The sequence below is a fragment of the Tursiops truncatus genome, chromosome 19 (assembly GCF_011762595.2).
Source record: "Tursiops truncatus isolate mTurTru1 chromosome 19, mTurTru1.mat.Y, whole genome shotgun sequence".
NCBI classification, from domain to species: domain Eukaryota; kingdom Metazoa; phylum Chordata; class Mammalia; order Artiodactyla; family Delphinidae; genus Tursiops; species Tursiops truncatus.
Window position 1 is genome coordinate 36,344,480 of NC_047052.1, and position 14,265 is coordinate 36,358,744.

The following is a 14,265-nucleotide window of genomic DNA, read 5'->3' on the forward strand; positions in this document are numbered from 1 at the left end:
AGTCCAGTGGAGAAGCCCACATGGTGAGGACCTGAGGCTTCTTGCCAACAGCCAGTGTGGTGGTTTTAAAAGATGTCTACAAATTCTTTAATACATCTCTCTTAAGAGGAAGAGCTTAATTCTCTTCTTGAGTATGGACTGGACTTGTTAACTCACTTCTCTTTTGTTTTCTTTTTATAATTATTTACATTCCTGTACTGTTTTTGCTCATTTCAAGCATATTTTTTGGTATCTTAAATGAATGGAAATGGAACTTTTATGTTCACTACAGTAGTTTAGGGAAGGTGAGAACTATGACTCTTTTTTTTGGACGTGCTGCTCAGTACACGGGATCCTAGTTCCGTGACCAGGGACTGAACCTGTGCCCCCAGCAGTGGCAGCATGGAATCTTAATGACTGGACGGCCAGGGAAGTCCCAACTCACTTCTAGTAAACAGAATATAGTAGACAGGATGGTTTGTGACTTCTGAGACTTGGTAGTGAACGAAATCACAACTTTACCCTAGCTCTCTCTTTTAGGTCACTTGATCTGGAGGGAGTCTGCTGACATGCCATGAGGACACTCAAATATCCCTGTGGATAAGCCCATGGGGTGAGGAACCGGGGCCTCCTGCCAACAGCCACATGTGAGTCACCTTGGAAGCATATCCTCCAGCTCCAGTCAGTCAGATGGCTGTAGCCCCGCTGACAGCTTGATTGCCACCTCCTTGTAAGAGATTCTGTGCCAGAACCACGTGGTTAAGCTGCTCCCAAATTTATAATCGTTTAAATTTTTATAGATAATTAAGTCTTAAAAGAAATATATATCTAGCTTAAAATTATTAGCTAAATTAGAGAAGGAAAATTTATTTTTCACCCCAATGTGGCAAAACAAACTTTATTGTTTCTGGTTTTTTGCCAATAAAAGCCAAAATTAACAGTCAAGAGCTAAGATTGTGGTGTATTATTCATGGAAGTATACTGACAAATGAAACAATGAAACTGTCAAAACTTAAATAACATATACAAACAAAACACAAAGAAATAAATTAAAAATCAAAATAATCTTTTGTAAATTGATGTATAATTGACATATAACATTATATTTGTTTCAGGTGTACAACATAATGATTTGATATTTGTATATATTACTAAATGATCACCACAGTAAGTCTAGTTAACATCCAACACCATACATAGTTACAAAATTTTTTTTCTTGTCAAAATAATCTTTTTAAAGAAAGATTACTGAATTAAAGAGACAACAAAAAAATAGCGGAACTGCTTTGGAAAACAGTTTGGCAGTTGCTTAAAAAGTTAAACATAAAGTTACCATATTATCCTGTAATTCCAAAACTAGGTATATACCTAGGAGAAAAGGAAAACATGTCTACACAAAACCTTTTATACAAATGTTTACAGCAACATTTTTCATAACAGCTAAAAAGTGGAAACAACCCAAATGTCCATCAACTGTGAATGGATAAACAAATGCGGTATATCCATACAATTGAATGTAATACAGCTATAAAAAGAAACAAAGTACTGATACTTTCTACAACATAGAAGAACCTTGAAAACATTATGCTAAGTGAAAGAAGCCAGACATAAAAGGCAACATGCTGTATGTGATACAATAATAAATATATTTGGTCTTTGTCCCTAGTTCCTGACACAGAGCTTCAAAAACCTTTGGAATTTCTTGAGTGATAAGGGTGTTAGGAGCAGCTTTTGTTATTCATAAGCCCCTTTTGACCATACCAAGGCTTATGCTAATTAAATATCTCTTGGTGAGCCCCTAGATAGCTTCAGGATGGGGGGTGGTTTCAAAAGGAACCAACCATGTAAATCAGAGGGTTGGAACTTTCAGCCCATCTCTGGATCTCTGGGGAAAGGAGAGGGGCTGAACATTGAGTTCAATCACCAACGGCCAATGATTTAATCAATCATGCTTATGCAGTGGAACCACCATAAAAACCCCTAAATAATGGGGTTTGGAGAGCTTTCACATCGAAGTGCAAGGAAGGTGGTGTGCCTAGAGAGGGAATGGAAGCCCTGTACCTGTAGACCCATACCTTGTCCTATGCATCTCTTCCATTTAGCTGTTACTGACTTGTATCCTCTTCTAATAAACTGGTAATAGTAAGCAATATGTTTTCCTAAGTCCTGTGAGCTGTTCTAGAAAATAATTGAAACTGAGGAGCAATTCACAGGAACTCCTGATTTATAGTGGGTTGGTCAGAAGTAAGGTGGCTACCTGGGGCTTGCAACTGGTATCTAAAGGGGCAGTCTTATGGGACTAAGTCCTTAAAATGTGGGTTCTGTACTAACTCCAGTTGGATCAGAAATGTATTGGGGAATTCCCTGGCACTCCAGTGGTTAGAACTCCACGCTTTCACTACCAAGGGCCTGGGTTTGATCCCTGGTTGGGGGACTAAGATCCTGCAAACGGCACAGTGTGGCTAAAACAAAAAGAAAAAGAAAAAAAGGAATGTATTGAATTGTAGGACACCCGGTTAGTGTCTAGGGAGTTGGAGAATTGGTTAATACGGGGAAAACCCCCCACATACTTGGTGTAGTGTTGGAAAACACTACAGGCTATATGATAGGATTCCATTTACAGAAAATCATCAGAAAAGGTAAATTAATAGAGACTAAAAGTAGATTAGTGATTGCCTTTATTAGTCTATTTAGTAATCCTCAAGAAGAGTGCTGAAGTGCTATCTGGTGTTACTAAGCACAAGAAGTCTGTGATTATCTTATGGAGAAAATATGATAAGCTTATTAAATAAGCTTTGTTCTGGCATGAGTTAGAGTGCCATTGGCTATTAGATTATAGCCAACAATATATAGTAAATAAGGTGTCTTTAAATGGAAACAAGCATAAAAATAGGTTATGGATTAATCAGTTGACAGAAACGTTGTGACCTAAATGTTAGGACTGGATACTATAAAACTCTTGGAGGAAAACACAGGAAAACACACTTTTTTTTTTTTTTTTTTGGTACGTGGGCCTCTCACTGTTGCGGCCTCTCCCATTGCGGAGCACAGGCTCCGGACGCGCAGGCCCAGTGGCTATGGCTCACGGACCCAGACGCTCCACGGCATGTGGGATCTTCCCGGACCGGGGCACGAACCCGTGCCCCCTGCATTGGCAGGCGGACTCTCAACCACTGCGCCACCAGGGAAGCCCAGGAAAAACACACTTTGAGATCTTTTATGACCCACCTTCCAGAGTAATGAAAATAAAAACAAAAATAAGCAAATGGGACCTAATTAAACTGAAAAGCTTTTGCACAGCAAAGGAAACCATAAACAAGACAAAAAGACAACCCTCAGAATGGGAGAAAATATCTGCAAATGAAGTAACGGACAAAGGATTAATCTCCAAAATAGGACATCCCTGGTGGCACAGGGGTTAAGAATCCACCTGCTAATGCAGGGGACATGGGTTCGAGCCCTGGTCCGGGAAGATCCCATATGCCATGGAGCAACTAAGCCTGTGCACCAAAACTACTGAGCCTGCGCTCTAGAGCTCGCGAACCGCAACTACTGAGCCTACATGCCACAACTACTAAAGCCCACATGCCTAGAGCCCATGCTCCACAACAAGAGAAGCCACCACAGTGAGAAGCCTGCGTATCGCAATGAAAAGCAGCCCCCACTCGCTGCAACTAGAGGAAGTCTGCATGCAGCAACGAAGACCCAATGCAGCCAAAAATAAATTAAAAAGATAAAAAAATCTCCAAAATATACAAACAGCTCATGCAGCTCAATATCAAAAAAACAAAAAACCTAATCAAAAAATGGTCAGAAGACTTAAACAGACATTTCACCAAAGAAGACATACAGATGATGAAGAGGCACATGAAAAGATACTCAACATCACTAATTATTAGAGAAATGCAAATCAAAACTACAATGGGGTATCACCTTACACCAGTCAGAATGGCCATCATCAAAAAAATCCACAGGGACTTCCCTGGTGGCTCAGTGGTTAAGAATCCGCCAGCCAATGCAGGGGACACAGGTTTGAGCCCTGATCTGGGAAGATCCCACATGCTATGGAGCAACTAAGCCCATGTGCTACAACTACTGAGCCTGCACTCCACAGCCCACGAGCCACAACTGCTGAGCCCACATGCCACAACTACTGAAGCCCCTGCACCTAGAGCCCATGCTCCACAACAAAGACAAGCCACCACAATGAGAAGCCCACACACCACAACGAAGAGTAGCCCCTGCTCTCCGCAACTAGAGAAAGCCCGCACGTAGCAATAAAGACCCAAATGCAGCCAAAAATAAATAAATTAATTAATTTAAAAAAATCTACAAACAATAAATGCTGGAGAGGTTGCAGAGAAAAGGGAACCTTCTTGCACTGTTGGTGGGAATGTAAATTGATACAGCCACTGTGGAGAACCGTATGGAAGTTCCTTAAAAACTAAAAATAGAACTACCATATGACCCAGCAAACTCACTACTGGGCATATACCCCAAGAAAACCATAATTCAAAAAGTCACATGTACCCCAGTGTTAGTTGAAGCACTATTTACAATAGCCAGGACATGGAAACAACCTAAATGTCCATCAACAGATGAATGGATAAAGAAGATGTGGTACATATATATAATGGAATATTACTCAGTCGTAAAAAGAAATGAAATTGGGTCATTGGCAGAGACGTCAATGGACCTAGAGTCTGTCATACAGAGTGAAGTAAGTCAGAAAGAGAAAAACAAAAATATTGTATATTAATGCATATATGTGGAATCTAGAAAAATGGTACAGTTGAACCTATTTGTAGAGCAGGAATAGAAAGGGAGACTTAGAGAATGGACATGTGGACACAGAGGTGGAAGGGGAGGGTGGGATGAATTGGGAGATTAGGTTTGACATAAATACACTACCATATGTAAAATAGATAGCTAGTGAGAACCTGCTGTATAGTACAGGGAGCTCAGCTCAGTGCTCTGTGATGATCTAGATGAGTGGGATGGAGCAGGGAGGGAGATCCCAGAGGGAGGGGATATATGTATACATATAGCTGATTCACTTCATTGTACAGCAGAAACTAACACAACATTGTAAAGCAATACTCCAATAAAAAAAAAAAAATTGTGACCAGAGGGTTTCAGGAACCTAACCTTATATTTCCCCTAGGAGCAATGGTTCTGTCTGTATTCACTAATTCAGTGTTCATGATGACTTTCTAGAATTCATTTATTTATTTAAATTTATTTTTTATTTAACTATAGTTGATTTACAAAACTTATAGAATTTAAATACTGCAAATAATGAGAATTAACGGTATGTCCATGTGTAGTTCCCTTTCACAGTGAATATGGCCTGGCCCTGTGTTGCCAACAGAATATAGTGGAAGTAATTCCCTATGAATTTCTGAGTCCATAAGAACTTTGCATTCCCAACCTGCCCAAGGACAATACCAGCTGACCCATCTGGAACCCCAAGCTGAGCTAACTGGTGAAGGACTATCTCTGCCAAAGTGAATCTGTTTTGTCTGAAAGAGCAGAGTTTACTCAAATGTGCAGATTGCAATCAACAGGAATCAAGGATCATGTAGTATCAGGTAAATGAGAAAAAGAATGAAGAAAGCCTAGGGGACTTATGGGACACCATCAAGAGAAACCACATTCACATTATGGGAATCTTAGGAGAAGAGAAAAAGATAGGGACCGAAAGTATATTTAAAGCAATAATGGCTGAAAACTTTCTTAACCTGGGGAGAAAAATGGACATCCAGATTCATGAGATGCAAGTCTTAGCAAATTTGAGAAGAGTGAAAACATACCAAGTATTGTCACTGAACACAGTGGCATAAAACTAGATAACAATAATGGGAGGAAGACTGGAAAACTCACAAATACATGGAAATTAACATACTTCTGAACAACTAATGGATCAAAGAAGAAATTAAAAGAGAAATTAAAAGTATCTTGAGACAAATGACAATGGAAACACAATATACCAAAACCAATGGGATGCAGCAAAAGAAGTTTTAAGAGGGAAGTTTATATATGTAAACACATACATCAAGAAGATAGAAAGATCTCAAATAAACAACCTAATTTTACACATAAAGAAACAAGGAAAAGAAGGATAAACTAAGCTCAAAGTTAACATAAGGAAGGAATAACAAAGACTGGAGCAAAAATAAACAAAACAGAGAAAATAAAAACAATAGAAAAGATCAATGAAAATGAGTTGGTTCTTTGAAAAGATAAACAGAATTGACAAAGCTTTAGCTAGACTACCAAGAAGAGAAAGAACAAAAATCAATGTGAAATCATAAATGAAAGAGGAGACATAACAAGTAATACCACAGAAATACAAAGGATCATAGAAGACTACTATGAAAAATTAAAACACCAACAAACTGGACAACCTAGAAGAAATGGATAAATTCCTAGACACATACAACCTACCTAAACCAAATCAGGAAAAATAGAAAATCTGAACACATCAATAATGAGTAAGGAGATTAAATCATTAATCAAAAATATCCCAAGAAAGAAAAGCCCAGGACCAGAAATATTCACTAGTGAATTCTACCAAACATTTTTTTTAACATCTTTATTGGATCTAACAAACAGTTAATGAAGAATTAATGCCAATCCTCAAATTCTTCCAAAAAATGGAAGAGGAGGGAACACTTCCAAACTAATTTTATGAGGCCAACATTCTGGCTGATATGAAAGCCAGAGAAGGACTCTGTAAGAAAAAAAAACTGCAGGCCAATATCCCTGAAATACAGATCCAAAAATTCTCAACATACTAGCAAACCAAATTCAGCAGCACAATATAGGATCATACACTATGATCATGAGGAATTCATCCCTGAGATACCAGGATAGTTCAACATACACAAATCAGTACATGTGATACATGACATTAAAGGAATGAAAGATAAACATCATATGACCATCTCAATACATGTAGAAAAAGCATTTGATAAAATTCAACACCCATTCATGATAAAAACCCTCAACAAATCAGGTATAGAAGGAACATATCTCATCATAAAAAGGCCATATATGACAGACCTACAGCTAACATCTTATTAATGGTGAAATGTTAAAGCTTTTCCTCTAAGATCAGGAAAAAGACAAAAGTGCCCACATGGGCCACTTCAATTTAACATAGTACTGGAAGTGTCAGCCAGAACAATCAGGCAAGAAAAATAAAAGCATCAAAAATGATAAGGAAGGAATGGGCTTCCCTGGTGGCACAGTGGTTGAGAGTCCGCCTGCCAATGCAGGGGACGTGGGTTTGTGCCCCTGTCCGGGAGGATCCCACATGCCGCAGAGCGGCTGGGCCCGTGAGCCATGGCCGCTGGGCCTGCGCATCTGGAGCCTGTGCTCTGCAACTGGAGAGGCCACAACAGTGAGAGGCCCACGTACCGGAAAAAAAAAAAAAAAAAAGATAAGGAAGGGCTTCCCTGGTGGTGCAGTTGTTGAGAGTCTGCCTGCCGATGCAGGGGACACAGGTTCGTGCCCCAGTCCGGGAAGATCCCACATGCCGTGGAGTGGCTGGGCCCGTGAGCCATAGCCGCTGAGCCTGCGCGTCCGGAGACTGTGCTCCGCAGCGGGAGAGGCCACAACAGTTAGAGGCCCGCGTACCACACACAAAAAAAAAAGATAAGGAAGAAGCAAAACTGTCTCTATTTACAGATGATTTTATATGTAGAAAATCCTAAAGACTCACCAAAAAAGTGTCAGATCTAATCAACAAATTCAGTAAAGTTGCAGGATACAAAATCATCATGGAAAAATTAGCAGCATTTCAATACACTAACAACTTATTATCTGAAAAAGAAATAAAGCAAATAATCCCACTGACCAAAGCATCAAAAACAAAATAGTTAGGAATAAATTTAACTAAGAGGTGAAACATCTTTACACTGAAAACTATAAGACATTAACAAAAGAAATTGAAGATGACACAAACAACTGGAAAGATAGCCCATGTTCATGGATTGGAAGAATTAATATTGTTAAAATGTCCATACTACCCAAAGCCATCTATACATTCAACACAATCCTTATCAAGATTACAGTGGCAACTTTACAGAAATGGAAAAAAAAAAAGTATAATTCATATGGAACCACAAAAGTCCCTGAATAACCAAAGTAATCATGAGAGAGAAGACAAGTGCTTCTTGATTTCAAATTATATTACAAAGCTATAGTTGTCATAACAGTATGATACTGGCATAAAAATAGACATATAGACGAGTGGAACAGAATCAAGAGTCCAGTGAAAAAACCCATGCATACACAGTCGACTAATAATTGACAAGGGAGACAAGACTATTCAATGGAGAAAAGATAGTCTCTTCAATAAATGGTGCTCTGAAAATTGGATATTTACTCGCCAAAAATGAAACTAGACTCCTATCTTATGCCACTCACAAAAATTGACTTGAAATGGATTAAACACTTAAATGTAAGACCTGAAACCATAAAACTCCTAGATGAGAACAAAGAAAAGCTTCTTGTCATGGGTCTTGGTAATGATTTTTTTGGATATAACACTAAAGCACAAGCAACAAAATAAAAAAATAAACAAGTGGGACTACATCAAACTAAAAAGCTTCTGCACAGCTAAAGAAATAATGAAGAAAACAAAAAGGCAACCTCAGAATGTGAGAAAATATTTGCAAACCACACATCTGAAAAAGGTTAATGTCCAAAATATGTAAGGAACTCATACAACTCATTAGCAATAATAATAATATTGCCAATTAAAAAATGGGCAAAGGACCTTCTTTTTTCCAAAAAAGACATACAAATGGCCAAGAGGTAAACGAAAAGGTGCTCAACATCTCTAATCATCAGGCAAATGCAAGTCAAAACCACATTAAGAAATCACCTCACACGTGTCAGAATCACTATCATCAAAAAGACAAGAGATAACAAATGCTTGTGAGGATGCAAAGGAAAGGGAACCCTTGTGCATATTAGTAAGAATGTGAATTAGTACAAGCACTATGGAAAACAGTATGGAGGTTCCTCAAAAAATTAAAAATAGAACTACTGTATAATTTAGCAACTCATTTTCTCAGTATATATCCAAAGGAGAATAAGTCACTGTCCTGAAGAGATATTTGCACCCCTGTGTTCACTGCAACATTATTTACAGTAGCCAAGACATAGAAACAACCTAAATGTAGAGACTAAACAACAGATACTACATAACCAATGGGTCAAAGAAGAAGAAGAAATGAGGTCAAATCAAAGAAGAAATCAGAAAATACCTCGAGACAAATGAAAATGAAAACACAACTTTACAAAATCTATGGGATTCAGCAAAAGCAGTTCTAAGAGGGAAGTTTATAGTGATACAGGCCTTCCTCAAGAAACAAGAAAAATCTCAAATAAACAAGCTAATCTACCACCTAAAAGAATTAGACAGGGACTTCCCTGGTGGCGCAGTGGTTGAGAGTCTGCCTGCCGATGCAGGGGACACAGGTTCGTGCCCCAGTCTGGGAAGATCCCACATGCCGTGGAGCGGCTGGGCCTGTGAGCCATGGCCGCTGAGCCTGCGCATCCGGAGCCTGTACTCCGCAACGGGAGAGGCCACAACAGTGAGAGGCCTGCATACCTAAAAAAAAAAAAAAAAAAGAATTAGACAAAGAAGAACAAATAAAATCCAAAGTCAGCAGAAGAAAGGAAATAACAAAGATCAGAGAGGAAATAAATAAAATAGAGATTAAAAAAATAGAAAAGATCAATAAAACCAAGAGTTGGTTTTTTGAGAAGATAAACAAAATTGACAAACCTCTAGCCAGGCTCACCAAGAAGAAAAGAGACAGGACCCAAATAGACAAAATAAGAAATGAAAGAGGAGAAATAACAACTGATACAACAATAAAATCATAAGAGAATACTATGAACAGTTATATGCCAACAAATTGGACAACCTATAAGAAACGGACTGGAAGAATTAATATTGTTAAAATGGCCATACAACCCAAAGCAATCTACAGATTTAATGCAATCTCTATCAAAATACCCATGACATTTTTCACAGAATGAGAACAAATAATCCTAAAATTCACGTGGGACCACAAAAGACCCAGAATTGCCAAAGCAATTCTTGAGAAAAAAGAACAAAGCTGGATATATAATCCTTCAGACTTCAGACTATACCACAAAGATACAGTAATTTAAAAAGCCTGATATTGGCACAAAAACAGACACAGATCAATGGAACAGAACAGAGAGCCCAGAAATAAACCCATGCACCTACAGTCAATTAATCTACAACAAGGAGGCAAGAATATATAATGAAGAAGGGATAGTCTTTTCAACAAGTGGTGTTGGGAAAGCTGGACAGCTGCATACAAATCAATGAAATTAGAACATTTCCTCACACCATATACAAAAGTAAACTCAAAATGGCTTAAAGACCTAAATGTAAGACATGACACCATAAAATGCATAGAAGAGAACATAGGTGAAATTTATGGGTGAAATTCTATGACATGAATTGTAGCAATATTTTCCAAGATCAGTCTCCCAAAGCAAAAGAAATAAAAGCAAAAATAAACAAATGGGACCTATTCAAACTTAAAAGTTTTTGCACAGCAAAGGGAACCATCAACAAAACGAAAAGACGACCTGTGGAATGGGGGAAAATATTTGCAAATGATGTGACCGACAAGGGATTAATATCCAAAATATACAAATAACTCATACAACTCAATATCAAAGCAAACAAACAACCCAATCAAAAAATGAGCAGAAGATCTAAATGGACATTTTTTCCAAAGAAAATATACAGATGGCCAAGAGGCACATGAAAAGATGCTCAACATCGCTAATAATTAGAGAAATGCAAATCAAAACCAGAATGAGAGGACTTCCCTGGTGGCGCAGTGGTTAAGAATCTGCCTGTCAATGCACGAGACATGGGTTCAAGACCTGGTCCAGGAAGATCCCCATGCTGCGGAGCAACAAAGCCCATGTGCCACAACTACCGAGCCTGTGTTCTGGAGCCTGTGAGCCACAACTACTGAGCCTGTACACCAGAACTACTGAAGCCCATGTGCCTAGAGCCTGTGCTCCGCAACAAGAGAAGCCACTGCAATGAGAAGCCCACGCACCGCAACGAAGAGTCGCCCCCTCTCGCTGCAACTAGGGAAAGCCCCCACACAGCAGCGAAGACCCCACACAGCCAATGCAACCAAAAATAAATATGAAATAATAAATAAATTAAAAACAAAAACAGAATGAGGTATCACCTCACACTGGTTAGAATGGCTATCATCAAAAAGTCTATAAATAATAAATGCTGGAGAGGATGTAGAAAAAAGGAAACCCTTGTACACTGTTGGTAGGAATGTAAATTGGTGCAGCCACTATTGAGAACAGCATGGAGGTTCCTTAAAAAACTAAAAACAGGGCTTCCCTGGCAGCGCAGTGGTTGAGAGTCCATCTGCCAATGCAGGGGACATGGGTTTGTGCCCCAGTCCAGGAAGATCCCACATGCCGTGGAGCGGCTGGGCCTGTGAGCCATGGCTGCTGAGCCTGCGCGTCCGGAGCCTGTGCTCCGCAACGGGAGAGGCCACAGCAGTGAGAGGCCCGCGTACCACAAAAACCCCCAAAAAAACAAAAAACAAAAAACTGAAAACAGAACAACCATATGGTCTAGCAATTCCACTCCTGGATATATATCTGGAAAAAATGAAAACTTTAATTCGAGAAGATACATGCATCCCCGATGTTCATAGCACCACTATTTACAATAGCCAAGACATCGAAGCAACCCAAGTGCCCATCAATAGAGGATGGCTTAAGACATTGTGGTATACATACATATACATATACATATACATATACATATAATGCAATATTACTCAGTCATAAAAATAATGAAATATTGCCATTTGTAGCAACATGGATGCACCTAGAGAATATAATGCTTAGTGAAATAAGTTAGACAGAGAAAGACAAATACTATATGATATCACTTATATGTGGAATCTAAAAAAATAATACAAATGAATGCATACACAAAACAGAAGCAGACTCACTGACATAGAAGACAAACGTATGGTTACCAAAGGGTAAGGGGTGGGGAAGGGATAAATTGGGAGTATGGGATTAACACATGCACACTACCATGTATAAAATAGATAGACAACAAGGATTTACTGTATACACAGGGAACTATATTCAATATATTGTAATAAACTATAATAAAAAAGAATCAAAAAAAGGAATATAGATATATACATATATATGTGTAAATGAATCACTTTGCTGTACAACTGAAACTAACATAATATTGTAAATCAACTATACTTCAATTAAAAAAAAAATCATTTAAAAAAATAAACACCCGGGCTTCCCTGGTGGCGCAGTGGCTGGGAGTCCACCTACCGATGCAGGGGATGTGGGTTTGTGCCCCAGTCCGGAAGGATTCCACATGCCGCGGAGTGGCTGGGCCCGTGAGCCATGGCCGCTGAGCCTGCGCGTCCGGAGCCTGTGCTCCGCAACGGGAGAGGCCACAACAGTGAGAGGGCTGCGTACCTCATTAAAAAATAATAATAATAAATAAATAAAAATAAACAACCTGTGTCCATCAATGAATGATTGGCTAAAGAAAATATGGTATATACACAATGGAATACTATTAGGTCATAAAAGAGAAGGAAATTGTGTCATTTGCAACAACATGGATGGACCCTGAGGGCATCATGCTAACTGAAATAAACCAGACAGAGAAAGACATACAATATTTGTTTTATTTCACTTATATGTGAAACTTAAAAAAACCCAACTCATAGAAACAGAGATCAGATTAGTATAGGCGGGGAGGAGGGGATTGGGTAAAGGTGGTCAAAAGTTCCAGTTATAAGAAAGTGAGGGGCTTCCCTGGTGGCGCAGTGGTTAAGAATCCACCTGCCAATTCAGGGGACATGGTTTCGAGCCCTGGTCAGGGAAGAACCCACATGCTGCGGAGCAACTAAGCCCATGTGTGACAACTGCTGAAGCCTGCACTCTGGAGCCCGCGAGCCACAACTACTGAGCCTGTGTGCCACAACTACTGAAGCCTCTGCACCCTGGAGCCCATGCTCTGCCACAGGAGAGGCCATCGTGGTGAGAGGCCTGCACACTGCAGCAAAGAGTGGCCCCACGCTTGCGGCAGCCAGAGAGGGCCCACAAGCAGCATCGAAGACCCAACACAGCCAAAAATAAATTAATTAATTAAAAAAAAAAGATTAGGGCTGCTTAAAAAAAAGAGAAAATGATGACTATAGCTAACAATACTGTTTTGTATTTTTTCAAGTTGCTAAGAGAGTAGATTTTGAGAGTCCTCATCATAAGGAAAAAAAACTTTTGTAATTATGTGAGGTGATGGATGTTTTAACTTATTGTGGTCATAATTTCACAATAAATATATATATCAAATCATTACATTGTACAATTTAAACTTATACAGTGTTAAATGTCATTTATATCTCAATAAAACTGGAAAAAAGGAACTCGTCAAATTCAAAAGTAAGAACATGAACAATTCAATTAAAAAATGGGCAAAAGGCCTGAAAAAACACCTTGCCAGAAACGATATACAGATGTCAAATAAGCATAAGGAAATATGTTCTACTTCGCATGTCATTAGGGAAATGCAAACTGAAATAATGAAATGCCACCTATTGGAATAGCCAAAATCCAGAACAACAAATGCTGGTGAAGTTGTGCAGCAACAGGAACTCTTATTCATTACTGGTGGGAATGCAAAATGCTACAGCCACTTTGGAAGACAGTTGGACAGTTTCTTACAAAATTAAACATATTCTTACTGTATTGTGCCCCTTGGTATTTTTCAAAATAACTTGAAACCTTATCTTCACACAAATATCTGCACACAATGTTTATAGAAGCTTAATTCACAATTGCCTAAATTTGGAAGCAACCAAGATGTCCTTCAATGGGTGAAATGGATAAACAAACTGTGGTACATCCAGACTATAGAATATCATTCAGCGCTAAAACGAAATGAGCTATCAAGCCCTAAAAAGATGTGGAGGAAGCTTAAATGCATATTACTGAGTGAAAGAAGCCAATCTGAAAAGGCTACATACTGTATGATTCCAATTATACGAAATTCTGGAAAAGGCAAAACAATGGACACAATGGTTGTCAGAGGTTAAGGGGGAGGGAGGGATGAACAGGTGGAACAGAGGATTCTTAGGGCAGTGAAACTATTTTGTACAATACTATAATGGTAGATACATATCATTACACATTTGTAAA